Source organism: Micropterus dolomieu, linkage group LG20, assembly GCF_021292245.1.
Source record: "Micropterus dolomieu isolate WLL.071019.BEF.003 ecotype Adirondacks linkage group LG20, ASM2129224v1, whole genome shotgun sequence".
Classification (NCBI taxonomy): Eukaryota; Metazoa; Chordata; class Actinopteri; order Centrarchiformes; family Centrarchidae; genus Micropterus; species Micropterus dolomieu.
Genome location: NC_060169.1, coordinates 26,640,623 through 26,655,212, shown reverse-complemented (window position 1 = coordinate 26,655,212; position 14,590 = coordinate 26,640,623). Strand labels below are relative to the sequence as shown.

Below are 14,590 nucleotides of genomic sequence, written 5' to 3'. Positions count from 1 at the left end.
GCACATCAAGGTTCTGGAGTGGCCTAGCCAGTCTCCAGACCTGAATCCAATTGAAAATCTTTGGAGGGAGCTTAAAATTCGAGTTGCCAGGCGACAACCTCGGAACCTGAATGATTTGGAGGCTGTCTGCAGGGAGGAGTGGGCCAACATCCCTGCCGAAATGTGCACAAACCTTGTCACCAACTATAAAAACCGTGTGACATCTGTGCTGGCCAATAATGGCTTTTCTACAAAATATTAACATGCTGTTTGTCCAGGGGGTCAAATACTTGTTTTTCCTCATCAGATGGTTATCAATTTTAATGAATTCATATGATGTGATTTTCTGGAATTTTCTTTGGGATTCTGTCTTTCACTGTTAGAATGTACATATGATTAAAATTATAGATTGTTGCATTCTTTGTAAGTGGGCAAACCTGCAAAATCAGCAAGGGGTCAAATACTTTTTTCCCCCACTGTAGGTATCAGCAGTCCGGTCTGGTTCTCTATTGGCAGTCTGGCTGACTCCTCCTCTTCGTGTCCAGTCGGCTGCCTAGTCAACTCTTTCGACTCTGTTGAGCATCTGCCATATCCTGGCACTGCTGAGGTACAGCAGCTTCCTGTTACAATTGAGCTCCAGCAAAACCCTCACTATGTTGTGCTGCAGTGACATCCTGCCCACTTAGTCACAGAGCTGCAACTACCTGTGGTTTCCCCTGAGCTGCTGCAACAATCTTCTGTCTCTGCTGAGCTGCAGCAAAACTCTGTTGTTGTGTTACTGCAGTTTTCTGCAGCATTCACCCACGGTTCCTCCTTAGCTGAAGTACCTGTCGCCGGCGGCCCTGTCACTGCTCCATTCCAGATGCCCCGTGGCCGGACTCTGGTCTCGCACTCCATCTATTAGACTCTGGGCCTGAAGGAAAAAAAAAAAGACTCTGGGCCTGGTCTTGGGTTACATCGCCGACCTCCTGCCCAACCTCCAGAGGGGCACCGTCGTCGCCGGCAGCCTCCACAAGGTTTACATTTTCGCCACCAACCCCCAGATGGGCTCTGTCTTTGCTGTCATTTTCCTGGTCACCCTTCAGTCCTCTCCAGCCCTTTAGTCTGGCCTTCTGGTCGTTCTCAGGCGACCTCAGGTCTCCAGCTCCAATTCAATCCTGTCTATTGTTTTTGAGGAACGTCAGGTATTCGTTGCACTTGATTATGTTTTTGTCCTGTCAGTTATTCATTCGTTCTGTGCTTCCTGTCTGTGTTGATTGACTGAGTGTTTCCACTTATGTCCAATCACCGTGCCTTTTCTGTTCTGTATAGGTCTGCATTTTCGCATTTTCACATTTTTCACTTGTTTTGCATGTCTTTTGCATTACAGTTTTTGGATTGCCTGCCTTTTTGGATTTTCTTGCTTTTGTTGAACTGCTTACCTGGTATGACCTTGCCTGCCTCACCTCTGTGTAAGCTTGATCATCTTTTGTTTTGCTATTTAAATTAACATTACTAACTGTACCTGCTCGGTCTTGGTGTCTGGATTTGAGTCCAAATCCCTTGTTGCCTGGGTGTCTGCGCTTGGCAATAACATGACAAAAGGTGTAATTTGGCAAAATATCTAATGAAAATTATTACAGAGAATATCTGCCATTGTTATTTTCTCTTTTATTTTAGTAGGTCTTATATAATTATTGTGGTATGCAAAGCTAATACACTAACAGTTTAAAAAGACATGTAGAAGACTACTTCATGCCTCTAGAATATGTTGGAGGAACCCAGTGTTGACACATTTCAACCTTGCATTCCTTGATATGAAAATGATTAAAGGAATGCTCGAATACTGAAAATGTTTTGTTCCAAACATTATTATTATGTATTAGTACTAATACTAGAGATAGGCCAGGTCCATCATCCTTGCTACACTCAAGGACTCGAGTCTGATTGACGCCCATGGTCCTAAAAACTCTCATCAAGGAAGTAGAAAAGGAAAGACAAAACATAAAATAACAGGCTGAATCAAAGCATCCATCTTGATAACTCTGCGGGCTGAAGCAGTGCCCTGGTATGAACCCAGAGAGTTCCTCAGCAGGGTTATGATGGACGCCCTTCCTCCCCCATCTCTGTCTCTGAATCCGAGCTTGAAATTGAAGATGGTATCACTGAGACAGAAAGGGTAAGGCTGTTTTCGTTTGCAGTGAGTGACGCTTTGCAAAGCAAGCTCTAATCCCACATGGCTCGGCGGGGGGAGCTGGCTGTCATTAGATCCTAACGAGGGAAGTTGATAGGGAAGAAGGGGAACACTGGTGTTTTGTATGCTGATTAGCAGAGCAGCTGGAGTTGTGATATGCAAGTTAGGCTCAGAGGAGTTGTCCTCTCAGCAGCATATTAGACTTGAACTGCTTCAAATTTTCATGTTTTTTGGTGCACTGCAGGATAGCATCATATTTCATTTGTTGATGAGATACTTTTAAAGTACGTATTCAGCAAGTTAGCCAAACAGAAAAACTGATTTTTCAGATTAGCTCTTTTTTTCTTTGTAATCTTTGTTGGTATTAGTTTGTTGCACTGCAATGAGGAGCAGAACTAGAAAATATTCTACATAAAATTTTCCTTTGTTGATTTTGTTGAACAAATTGTACTTGACCACGACCCAACTGTAACAGTGTAGACTAGGCTGCCATATGTACATCACAAACATATAACTGATGAAAAGAAAAAGTCTTGCACTGAAAACTGGTAGCAAGTTAGCTTGCTCGCTAGTGGATTGGCCTGCTTGCTCACTTGCTAGTTCCCTTGCTAGTGAGTTAGCTAGCTCACTAGAGCTCTTGCTTGCCAGGTGTCTCTCTAGCTAACTTGTATAGTTGTCATTTTAACTAACAAGAATGGACAATGGTGCATCTCTGCACTACACTGTGGGACTCCATGCAAAGACCTCCAACTACCTTATTAAAGTCACACATTCCAGCTTTAAATTAGGTAGAAGTGAGCTTTTGATTCTGCTTTTTTACCCACTATTTTCAGCTGCTGTGGGATTTTAAAACCACTAGCTTTTGCTCACAAAACGGCTTCAATAACCTGTATGCAAACATTACAAAACCTATGATTGTCAACTTCACACTTCACACCACTTACTCATTAACCTCACACCTCGATTCCTCTGACCATATATGAAATATTCATGGTGCCCTCACTGTGGAAACAACACTGTGCAGCCACAATCCTTCGGAATTTCACTTCTGTTTCTGTTTGCCTGGTTCAGATTGGGTTTTCTTTGGCCCCAGCTAAAAATCTCTCTGCTCTCCTTAATGCTTTCTGACGTGTCTTCAGACCAGCCTCATTGAGCAGGAGAGAAAGAAAACTAGCCTGCAAGATTTAATCCCATGAAAGGCCAACTTTCTGATTCCTTCCGTAGACCTGGTGTCAGCAATTTTACTTTTGCAATAAATCTTTGGGATCTGGAGTCCCAGTCAACATTTTGTCCTTATTCAGTCATATTTTTGATCTTCTGACTGAGTTTTAAGGTCAAAAGATTGCAAACAAATCTTAAATCTTCTTGAACTGCCTTTGTGTTAAATATTTTTTGTCTCCTTCTCCTCTTCCCTTTTTGCCTTCTCTCCCTTTCTATTCCCAACCTCCACCTAACAGAAAACATTACTCACTGTCACCGTAATTGAGGTGATGACACTTACCTACCGTATTTCGTTTTACAGTGAAGACCTTTGAAGATGCTTTTGCTTACCTGCACATTTTTAGAGCTTCGTGTTGCAAACAAATGTTCCTTCAAGGTCAGAGGAGTTTTAAGGGTTGTATAACATTCAGGGTTTTATGTATATTTTAAACTTATTTCTTTATTAAAAAGTCATGCTGCTCTTGCTATTTTTGAGCTAAAAACAAACTTTCCTTGTGGGTATAAAATTTGAATAATCTGATCATAAAATGCTCAATACTGTGTAATCTCTTTTCTATTCAAATTCCAGTCTGTTGTATTCATCTCAGATTTATCATCTTTCTTCCTCTCCTCCAACCCCCCACCCATTCCTATCCTATGCTCCTTCCTGTCCTTTCATCAGCATCACAGTGGGTTGCAAGCTCTTGTTTCTCAGTCGGGTCCTGTTGCCTCGAGTGACATGTGCCTGAGACAGTCCACTTGTTGTCTTGGTAGGTTGTGATCTGGACAGAAACAGACCCTTGTCAAAGCACAGGGAAAAGAAAGAAAGAGGAGGAAAAGGCTCCCTGATTGTGATGATCAAATATTGTACTTCAGACAAAAGGACTCTGAGTGGGATCATCAGAAGAAGTGGAGAGGGAGAGGGAGAGAGCGAGAGGCTCCGTATGTGATTAGTGGGAGTCGAGAGAGGGCGAGAAATCTAGAGTGGTCATCAACAGAGAGTCAGTTTGGGGGTGGGGTGTTAGCAGCCCACAGGCTATAAAAGTGAAAGATTGGATCACTTATAAATCAAATGTACTTACATAGCACCTCAATAGTCTTCCGACCATTCAGCTGCTGAAAATATACATCTCTCGTTATAGTAGAATCGTGGAATTTCCATCATCTCATAGTGTATATCTTCATATCGCCCAACCCAGATACTTAAGTCATTTCTAAAGACTACTGTTTAGCAAGTCACTGAACAAGCTGCTGTTTCAGTAGGGAATATGAAAGGTATTGATTGTGATGAAAACAGGGAATAGTTAGAAAAGATCATGGTGCTCAAAAAAGGGTGAATAAAGGCAAAACATTTTATCATGACTTTAGAAATCATTCATGCTGTGGGCAGGGAAAAAATAACTGCCAAAATAGAATTAGGCTGTGTATTTGTTTATGTCTCTGTGTTTGGCTGGGAAATCACGAAAGCCAGCCAGGTGGATATATATGACCATTATCTTCACCCTTAATGAATTACATTCATGCGTTGGAGAGAATGACCCTTTTTATAATATTCAAACATTTTAATCAAAGTACTGTGCTGTAGGGGCGGCTCTGGCTCCGGAGGTAGAGCGGGTTGGCCGTTAATCACAAGGTTGGCGGTTCAATCCCGCCTCCCCCAGGCTGCATGTCAAAGTGTCCTTGGGCAAGATACTGAACCCCGAATTGGCGGCTGTTCCGCGGCTGTATGAATGTGTGTGAATGTTAGTTTCTGTTTGAGCACTTAGACTCAGTGTGAATGCAGATGTAGTGTAAAAGTGCTTTGAGTGGTCGAAAAGACCAGAAAGGCGCTATACAAGAACAGAGCATTTACTAATAAAAAGTGCAGAAATATGAGCATCAAAGAGGAATAGTTGTTTGTGTGCAAAAATAGATTTGGAAAATAAGAACTGTGGGCCAAAAGAACAAGTTTACTGATTCCGCATTTTTCTTTGCGTTTAGAATATTGCCCTCAAACATTTTTCAACGTCTTTTGATGAAGTAAAAAATGCATGATGGTCAGAGTACAAATAAGGCCAATATACTTGAAAATGTTTTTTTATTTCACTAATTAATTAATTTCTGTTCACCCTTTTAAAGAGCTGACTTTGCTTACTGTGCTGTAGTGTATATGTCTAGACACACTAGAAGATTTCCTCTTGGAATTTGTCCACAGTAATAACCTGTAAATTAACTACATTAACCTTTGTAAAACTATCTTAATCTCGTTTGTACTCAATGGAAATCTCCTTCATACACTCAACAAACAAAGCTAGAACAAGTTCTACACTATATAACAATGTTTATTTGCAAAGGTTAATTCCCAGGTTAATGGAGTGGAGGTAGAGCACTGGAAGGTCAGATTTCATCCTCAGTGCTGATGAAGCTTTAGCGTGAATTGCATTAATTTAAACATGAGACAGTTTATTATATCACTCACTGGTGTCATGGAGGTGGATGTATAAAACATCTGCAATCATTTTGCGGCTTTTAATCTTAAACAATAAGTGAGATTTTAATCAGTTCCTCATTAATTCCAACGAAACAAGCACAACCTTCCTTGTGTTTTTCAGCTTCTTCATAATGTAATTTTTACAGTTATCAAAGTTCTCAAGTGATTTGTGATGAAGTGTGAGATACAATCGTAGTACTCTATATAGCAGGTTTTGAAATACATTTTTCAATGTTATTTGGACTTAGACCATATTCATCTTTATTGGATACTTTTCTCTTTCCTTTCCCACTCATCAGGAACAACAGATGTCTGGGTTTGCTATACAGCACACTCAAAATCTTTTCATTCATTTTATCAAGATGAATGTTCGCCACATTGCTGCCCAAAATATGTAGAGATGTTTAGTCTGGTTGTAATCCGGCTCTGTCTCTCTCTCCCCTGGCCTCATTAAACAAGTCTCCATCCTGTCTCCCGCTCTGCCAGTTGGAAGGTGGCTCACTTGCGTACAAACAAAACCACAAATAAACACAGAATGGATGCGGCCACATGTCAGGCTCCAAATTTTTATTTGATTCAAATGTAAAAATTTTAAAATGCTCTAAATGAACACACACACATACACAGTTTGCAGTTTTCTCTACATGATGATACATATTTCTCTATGTTAACATTGTCATGCATACATCAGTGATTATTCCGGCTTTCACTGTGTTCTTTATTTCTTTTATGTTAAGAGTTTTAGGCATTTTAATGAGACTTTAGATAAGAGGTTTTCTCTAGTAACATGTTGACATTTCATATCCCCACCCCCCACATTTATAAATTATGGATGGAAAGTAGAGCTATATACTACTATCTTGTTTAGTTTATATTGAAGATCATTTATATTAATGTGTATTTTTAAAGATAGAGCCTGGTGATACGTTGGCCCAGTCTTTAATAAAACAAATTTTATTTAGTATTCTAACATACTTATCCAAGTTAAAAATATTTGAAGTTGGTGATGTAGAGCTATATGTGACTTTTTCCATATGTACAATATTTTCTTTTTCATGGCTATTTTTTTATTACCTTAAATATTTACGTAGCTCATTTACATTTACATTTACTCATTTGGCAGACGCTTTTAACCAAAGCGACTTACATTTAAAGGAATAACATACAAGCATCAACAGAGCATCAAATGCAGATCTACAACTGACAATACATACTAGTAAGAGCTAATAGCATATATGGCATCAACGGGGTAAATACCTATGGAAAGCAGTAAGCGTTAACGGAAAGGTGCAATCAATACAAGAGAATTGTAAGGAGATAGAAGAAAAAGAGCACAGGAAGTGCATGTTAGAGTTTAGGGGTTGCAGTGTTATAAGAGAAAGTGTTCTCAGAAGAGATGAGTTTTCAAGAGCTTCTTGAAGTTAGAGAGGGACGCCCCTGCTCTGATGGCGTGTGGTAGCTCGTTCCACCATCGTGGTGTCACAGATGAGAACAGCCAGGACTGAGATTACTTTGTGTGTAGGGATGGCAGAGCCAGGCGTAGGCTTGTATTATGTTAGGTAGATGGGTGCAGACCCAGTAGTCCCTCTGTATGCAGCATTAGTGACATAAATTGGATTCGGGAGGCCACGGGTATAGGCCATACCAATATACCAACTTGAGGGTTGTTTTATTGTTTTAATATTTATATTTCATTTCAAAATAATGATTTAAATAGCAAAATATTGATAACAATAAGGGGGAAATTTATAATTTGTTGGTTCAAACCACTTCCACCTCTGCTGGAACTGGCAATAAACGTATAAACCGACAGACACAAATGGTAGCACATGCTAGATGAAAAAGAACCATAAAGACAAAAACTTTTTTTTTCCAGAAAACAAATGCTGCAACTTATAATATTTACTATTTGACATGATGTTGCTGTCACAAACAAGATTCTGTCAAAGACAAATATTGTCACTCTACAGTGAAAACCATGTCAGCTGTCCAAAACAAGAGCCTTTAAGACTTCAGTTTATCTGAAAATCCTAAAAATCACACAGCGCTTTTTATCTTAGTCTAAACACCATTTGGTGTGCTGTCACATCACTTCACAGATGGCAGCATCATTTATAGCATCATTTGGACTAATTTCAGTCTTTTAAAGCATAAAGCACTCAAGCATAAAAGTACAGATTTTAGATGATGAAGATTTATGCAGCAAAGCACCAAAAGTGAATATGTGAGCTACAAAGACCATAACTCAAAAATTATGAAATTAATGTTTAGTAAGCTTATGCTCAATAGAGACATGTCTGTTACTGTGCTTTACTAAATGAAATATTTTTAAAAAACTCCCCCAACTCTCCTTACAAACATGTCTCTCCAGCATCTTTGTTTCCTCTAAAGAGCATAAGCAGAAAACCCGTCACACTCAAACAACCACAGTGAGACCAGCTGAGGGTTTAACACCGCAATGTGGCAGCAATTTTTGGTTTCACTCTGGCGAGAACCTGTAGTCTGTTTCCTTTTGAAAAGCTCTAAATTTTCGAGGTTGTCGGGAAGGTAAATTTCACGGCCAGTTTGGCAGCAGGAAGACTCTTTGGTCAGGGTGTTTGTGTAAACAGTTCATAATGGTTTTAGCCTGCGGTGAGGCCTCTGTGATGCACACACACACATACATTTGTACATATACAGAGATCTGTCTACACAAAATGTACATAATCATTGACTGTACATATCCCCATGCACACGCACACACACTCATGAATACTTGCATGTGTACCACAGAGATATCCATTCTTCTTATTCAAATGCAGTGAAGCCAATAGACTATATACAAATGAGACCCATTATTGCTGCCAAATGGGTTTCTCTTATAGTTGATTTATAGTTGCTTCTTGCTCCTGAAATGAGCTGTGATGGCTATTGTGCACTAATGTCACATTAAAATTTGTTTGTGCTAGACTGTTTGCGTGAACCAATTACAGCTACACGTTAGACATGTAGCATTAGATTCTATGACACATTCATCTTTTTTGCTGCTAAATGCTTCTTCTCTGATTAGAATTGCTTGTTTGAACCAATTACTGTAACATCGCTGAACTACTTTTCCTCTCACACATCCTCCTACTCAAATTTCTTTTATATGTTATCATAAAGTAATATAATCGCAATGTTACCATATTATCTGGATGCTGTGATCCCTGACTTCCTTTTTGCTTATGTCTATTTGCTCATTTTGGTTATTAAACTTATTTTACTAAAATACGTCACTCCAAACCATATGAATAATAAAATGAAAACACACTCCTTTGGACTTTCTTCTCTGAACTACCCTCCTGTTATCCAGACAGTGCGATCACTTTTCCAGTAAGCAAGGATCGGACCAACAGGACCATCTCTCATACTAATTGTGATGCTGCTCCAGCTCATGTGGTTTGGAAGATCATTGTCGTTTTAAGGTGTAGATGAAGCTGCTGGACAAGTTCTTCTTTACAGCTGAACTGCTGTTGCACCTTTGCTCTATCCGTCAGGGCCCTTTCAGACAGGAGCAGCTGCAGCAACTTGCCACCTCTTTTTGTTTTGACAAGAACCTGGTGGTGGCTTTGCCCAGTAGCAGCAGAGTGGACAAAGATCAGATTGTTTTTTCTGCCTCTGCAGTTTGTTAAACTTTTAAAGAGGAACTGCTTTCAGAAAGGTTTGCCTGAGGGTTAGACCAGAATAGCATTCAGACCAAAGTTAAGGCATTTTACTTCTTAATTAATCAATGTCAGTGTTCATATAAACTATTTATACACATATTTTAGAGCTGCAACTAATACACTTCATTTCTTTCTTTTCTTTTTTTCCCTCTATGAGTTGGTTGTTTTTTATCAAATGTCATAAAATATTTTAAAATGTTCTGAGAGCCCAAGTTGAAATTGCTTGTTTTGACTTGTTTTGACTGACCAACTGTCTAAAAAGTATTACTTAACTATACTTTTCTCTCTTCACTCCTCCCTCTGTTTTCTTTCAGGTATTCTGTCCTTCACAACGGGAACCACATGCAGCAGGAAAAAAAGTCTCTGCACACCGTCACAGAGTCCCACGAGTCCTGCTTGTGACCAACAACGACTCGTCAGTTACATCTTCAAAGACCTCGGCTCTCACACTGTCACCACGGAGTCGATGGAAACACACCACAGTCTCCACACATCTGGAGCTCAAATCAATTACTACAAATCCAGCAGAGCTCCAAAAGCCAGAGACCTGATAGAACTTTAGGAATCCAGGCGAGGAATGTGACATTGCCAGGGAGTTCATTTGGTTTCAGAGTTCAGCTGGAACTCAACCTGTGGTCTTTGAAGGTGACAGGGACCTAGTAGACTGGAACAAAACCAGTTCTCCGGCTTTTTCATGCCGTTTCTGTCATGCTGGTTCTCCCATCTGCAGGCCCATAGAGACTTAGCTGTCCCAGTCGAGCTAAATCAGAGCCAGAATGCGACTGTGATCCCATCAGCAGGCCCACTGGTAGCTATCTATGAAGTCCAGCTTGTCTTGTGGAGAACTGGCAGCTTCGGTGGAATGTGTAGGAGAATTTCACAGCATGAGATGTGATTAATAACTGGGAGTTGTGGAAGTGAATTATGCTGCCAAAGCTATTTGATATTACATACAGAGGACCTATTTCTGATTATTATATGATGCTCTCTGTTTTTTCCAGTATACAATCTGAAAGAGTGACAATAGATTTTAGCAGGTTGTCCCTTGTAAAATGAGCATATGTTGGTAAAATATGTGTTATTTACGAAAAGAGGCAGAGTTGAGAACAATATTTCTTTTGCTAAACATCACGTTAAACATCACGTGTCTCAGTCTTAGACCCAAAGCTGAAGAACCTGTATGTCTCCCAGGTCGAAGCTTTCCAGCTTTGCTAAATCCTCACTAAGCTGAAATGAAAATGTGGTTGCAAGGCTGCATTAAATCCCTGACCTAAACTGTCAAAGTGCATTATTATAGAGGCTGCTAGCTCACACTCCATGTTCATCGAATCCTTGTTTTCCACACAATAAGAAGTTAAGAGGACTGCACCGCATAAAAGCTGCTCATGAATGATTCAGCGGGCATTGTGATGATGTGCATGGTTACGGTGTGTGTGTGTGTGTGTGTGTGTGTGTGTATGTGTGATTACATTTGCAGGTTTTTGCAGTCTGCATGCTTTTGTATGTGTGTTTCCATAGTGATGCATGTTTTCATACTAGTGTGCTTCCGAGTGTGTATGTGCATGTCCTCATGTGTGCTGTTAGTATGTGTGAAATGCCCTTGGAGGCCAAATTAAAGAATGTACCAGAAATGTTTCCATTTGTATATAATATTAATGGAAACAGAGATCTAAAGCCAACATTTTACCTGTACGCATAATGCAAACCTGTCCTTTTTTATACTTAGTTTTACTTCATTTCTTCTCTTTCCCCTGCAAATTTTCCTCTCTCTGTGGCCTCCAGTACCTGTGGCTTACAGCATAAATCTTTCATTTATTCAAAAGGTCACCAAATAAGCTCAAATAAACTCAATTTAGGGGTTAAACTTATTTATGTGCAGCACTAAAAAACAGACAAGTTAACAACTAGCTGGCAAAGAAAGTGGAACATCTAGAGCCAGATTATTTTCTCAGGCGTTGGTGGAGACCAAATCAGATCTAAAAGAGGAGTTAATAGTGGACTTACATTCATCACGTGGAGAGAAGCACAACTTCAATAGGATGATAATGTCAGTCTGTGAATACTGGATGCACACTACAGATTGCTAATACATAAGCCAAAACTTTATAAACTTGTGGCTAACTTTATAGACTCAGGGCTGTGTTTCTGTCAGCATACTGTGGGCCTTTTCTGCCTCTATGTGGTCAAAATGACTTAATGCAACTTAAAAGATGACTTCATCAAAAGCATTCTAAGTTTGAGTTTGAGAAAGGATTAAAGGATACTAATGTGGTTGTAAATGTCTGAAATGGACCCAAGATTACCATTTACTCCTTTTGGTTTATGGTTTGGTGTTTCTCATAAAAACCCACGAAGGGGTTGCTGACCAATTTTCTATGGATCATATGCCATTTTTTTTTTGCATTGACAGCAATGCATCTCCAAATTTAGTGAGTTTCAGTTCATAGACCAACCATGTATTATAAATGAGCTTAAATATGACTGGTTTTCTTTAGTTAATGAAAAGTTTACATTTTGGAAAGAGACACCTATAAATATAGACCGACAGTGAACATTGTGTCTTCCAGAGTCAAAGCAGACACACCAACAGAAGTGAACCTCCTAAAAAGGGTTGCATAGGAACAAACACAGCCCTCTCAAATCAGTTAATCAGATGAAAACACGGTTGAGCACTGATTCACAGGCACAAAGAAATGCCAAAAAGCTCTTGACTGTAATCATTGGGCAGGCGAGGTAATTGCAAATCCCTGCAGAGACAAGCTCATTGAACTAGTTTAGCAAGTCACGGTTTAGAGGAAATATCCAATCTGGGTTGAAACTTCACAAATGACATGATCTCTCATGTTACTCCAGATACATAAATATGAGCCTCACACATTACAGTTCAGCCAGGAGAGCGGAAGGGAACCGTAGCTTGTTCAGTATCAGACTATCAGACATGATGTACACTTTACTGTAGTTCTGTCCACTTCAATTCACTCAAATTATTTTACCATCATGCTATTTGATTCTATATTTTGAATATATATATTTTCAGGGACCATGCATAAGATACAACAGAAATGTTGCCAATGACAGTTTATGTATTGTACCAGAATCAACTTAGAGATCATTTTCATCTGCAGGCTTTTTAAGAGATATATCCAAAATGTATTATTTGAATATTGTTCACCTTCTTTAGGCTTGACCTGCTGTAGGAAGTTTGTACTTTTGTTCTTCCAGACAGGCGCTGTTGTCATCTTTGATAATTTCGGCTACAATGGATTGAAATGATGATTCACAGTGGACTCAAAGTATCAAAATACCCCCAGAAATTTCTCAAACCATTCCTCCAGCATAATCCAATTCTCGGCTGTCCATGTGTAAGCTCAGTGTGCTCCAAAGTTTTATTCTATAGGTCATGGGGATTGAGTATTTTTCTCAAGGGCACTTCAGCATGGTGAACGGTGCGATTGTGGTGGCTTAAAATTAGACCTGTAAACAACAGACAAATGCCTTCACAAGTATCTTGTCTAATGGATAGAGTTCTGGTAGCCTTGCATCCCACCAAGTTTGAGCCTACAGTATTAGAAAGGGAGGAGTCAAAACAAATGTATTCAAATAAACTGTTGTTTGTTTGGCTTTTACACCAGTTATTAAAACCACACAAGGAAATACAGTAGCTGCTTATGGTCCCAAACAGTAGTTAGTCCTAAATCTGTGTTGACTTTCCAAGCATTAAAAACGGAAAGCTATCAGATGTCAAAATCTTCCTCCTTATATCCATAATCCCTTGCTATTTCAAGTAATTTCCTGTAGTTGGTTCAGATGATGTTCTTCACCCCAGTGCTCTTGGAAGAAAGCTAAAGCTGTTTTATTTCAGTTGTTTCAGTGCAACATCTTGTTTTGAAACACTTCTAAAATACTTAGTGTGACAGAGAATAGGTTAACGTCATGACAAGCAGAAGTATCTGTATACAGCGAGTTAAAAAGCAATTCATAAAATATACAGTTCTTACAGTCAATCATTCAAGTGCAAATTCAGGATGCTTTGTCCCTGACGTTCTCTGAAAAGCTTCTTTTGTTGGCTCAGTCCATTCACAGCTTGTAAGTCTCATGAAAAACTTGTGAAAAGTTCTTGTGTATGCTCTAATGTTTATGGTGTAGCAAGTTTGCCAAGGAAGAGTAATTGAGGCTATCATAAGAGGAGATTATGTATGCAGAACTTTTGGGGCTGCTCCAGTGTTGTTAATATTTTCAGCATCAAACTGTAGACAGAAAATGGGAAACGTTTCTTTATTGATGAACAAGTATATACATTTCTTTGTTCCTGTGTTTTCCTACCAAAATGGACTTGTTCAAACTGTGACCTCTTCCGTAATTGAAGCACAAGCACATTTTGTGATTTAAGGAAGGATGAATTTATCCGTGTCATCAGTTAGTCTATTATATTTTCTGAAGATATTAGGGCATATAGAGTAATTCCTTAAATAGATCATCTCTCACAAAAACAACACATGGACGTCTTTGGTGTGCATTTGAATTCTATTTATTTTTCAATTATTTCTAATGTTCTTAAAATAATTAAGATCTATATGACTTATTTTATTATTAAACAATGACTGGGCAAATGATGCTTTAGGACCAGTTGCCATTTGTTCCCCCCGTTTCAATTTCTGTTCATTTGTTTTTAAACTTTTCAACTTGCTTTTCAACTTACGGTGAGAAAGTTTTACAGTATGTGATGAAAATCACATTGTTTGACTATACTTATCTGGCCTTAACTTCCTGATAATTTTAATTTTCCAACTTTGTGTAAATGGACCATAAAGTGGGAATGTTAGTAATGAGAATCAGAATTCCTTATTTATATTTGAAAATGTTTTTACATGTTTGATTTTGCTTCCTCAACAAATTACTCAAAGCTTAAAACAGCACCACATAACCTTTTTTTTACTTTTCAAATTAGAACAATTAAACAATCTCCCATTGTCATATTTTCTTTGAAGAGTAGTGTAGTTTTCTGGAAAAGAAAGAACAAATACTGCAGAATTTTAACTAAATAATACAGTTCTATAGAGACATTTGAGGTGCTAAGTTGCA

General features: G+C 38.9%; 1 protein-coding gene and 1 long non-coding RNA gene across 2 annotated transcripts in view; one reads left to right on the top strand and one right to left on the bottom strand.

Moving 5' to 3' along the window:
- The window catches only part of LOC123959129 (protein unc-13 homolog C-like), a 125,649-nt gene that overhangs the window by 90,542 nt on the left and 20,517 nt on the right, over positions 1 to 14,590 (bottom strand). The gene's annotated exons all lie outside the window — the stretch shown is intronic.
- LOC123959131 lies at positions 492 to 10,784 on the top strand. The gene is made up of 2 exons (XR_006822235.1): positions 492 to 1,163; positions 9,823 to 10,784. It is a non-coding gene; the product is annotated as an uncharacterized LOC123959131 (long non-coding RNA).